We start from the raw sequence: 1,648 nt of genomic DNA, 5'->3' as shown, positions 1-1,648 counted from the left end.
AAATGAGGGAGAATGATTTCGAAACATATTACTACAGTTACATGGAGACTGACGCCATATTGTTGGCAATTCAAGTAGTATCAATCAAAATGTCGATAGTCAAACTTTGCCTATAAAATCGAGAATGTTCTTCGTGCATAAATGTGTAATTGTTTCTTTCTTTATCCCTCTGTTCTAATCAGAAATTTAAAAAATATGGACGAAAAAAACGTACCTTTGTGAGTGATGATCGGAAATAATGACAATGCCAGGTGTTCCCCCATTCCTATATATACTCACCCAGTGACGTCGCGATTCGCTGTGCAGAGTTGCGTCCCTTGGGCACGCCAGAAACCTATGATTGTGGGTTCGAATCCCGGTTCGCTCCGATTATGTTTCTAGGTTTGTCAGCACCATACCCGTACTCGTCGGCTTCACACAAGTGGTAAACGGCTGAGACCTGCATCACTTCGGGCTTTCCTCCCACATTAAGCTGACACGTCGTGATATAACTGGAATACTGTTAAAAGCGGCGTTAAACCCAGCTCACTCGCTTACTAAGTCAGAATCGTACAATTGACTCTGCTTTTAGCGAGGATTTCTTATGATTATGGAAAAGGGTTGCGTCGCTTTTATTCACAGCTATTAACGGCAGGCAATGACAACTTATATTTCGCTTCTTTTTCCGAAAGGTAGCAATGTGTTCTTTAGTTTATCTGGTCTGTATTATATTCGTATTTAATGACACAGTTAAGTTTCTTATTCAACCAGCTCGATTGTTTTTGTTTTACACCGTATTTTTTAGTGAGACATCGTTACTATCCACGCGAACAAAACGTCAGCGCTATTTATAGCTTTTCCCGGGGCTCCCACTTCCGGATCTCCGTTAATGATTACGTGTGTATTTCAGGGAGGGGAGATGGAGAGAGAAGCGGAGTTGCTGTCGTGTGCTTCTGTTATTTTATGCCCCAATGCCCATCACTTTCTCCATAACTCCTGTCTGCACCAATGAATCTCGACCCATTGATGGTGTTTATGTTTCACGATGAGAAGCCTTAAAGATAAAAAGGAGGGAGATGTGCCAGTAAACGATTGTTCGCATAATATAACTCATATTTTGACAAACAAATCGAACCTTATTAAGTTGGAAATGTTCTCATTAAAACTGAGCAAAATAAGAGAGGTATTGCAACACTATAGAGATTGGCGCTGCAGTGTAGGATTTCGAAAAAAATAATGCCAACAGAAGATTTCACATTGAATGAAACCCGTGTGGGGATGTATTCGTTTGTAGGCTTGGGGCAGTTAATCTGACGATTGTGTCTTGGAATTGGTGGAGATATGACTGGTAGGGTGTAGCTAGTGACTCTGTGTTCAGATGGCGCTCTAACTGCACACATGGTATAAGATAATAATAAGAAATTTTGTTCAATTTCTGTATTACATATTCAACCTTTTTTTAGCAAAATGTTTTGATTTCGTTATTATCTATCAAACCTTCTTTAGTAAACAATATATCAATACATTTTTTATGGAACAAAAAGAAATATGGCTTTCATTCCAAAATATCATTCTTTTAGTGTATTCATTTTGTTGTGACCTTTGCGCACGACAAGATTACCAATTTGTTCCATTCGACGCCATGTAAACTTATCTCTTACTCTGTAGT

This window comes from Haliotis rufescens, unplaced genomic scaffold, assembly GCF_023055435.1.
Source record: "Haliotis rufescens isolate VD_foot unplaced genomic scaffold, xgHalRufe1.0.p SCAF_2, whole genome shotgun sequence".
Taxonomy (NCBI): domain Eukaryota; kingdom Metazoa; phylum Mollusca; class Gastropoda; order Lepetellida; family Haliotidae; genus Haliotis; species Haliotis rufescens.
The sequence above is the reverse complement of the archived record's forward strand: the minus strand, read 5'-3'. Positions refer to the sequence as shown.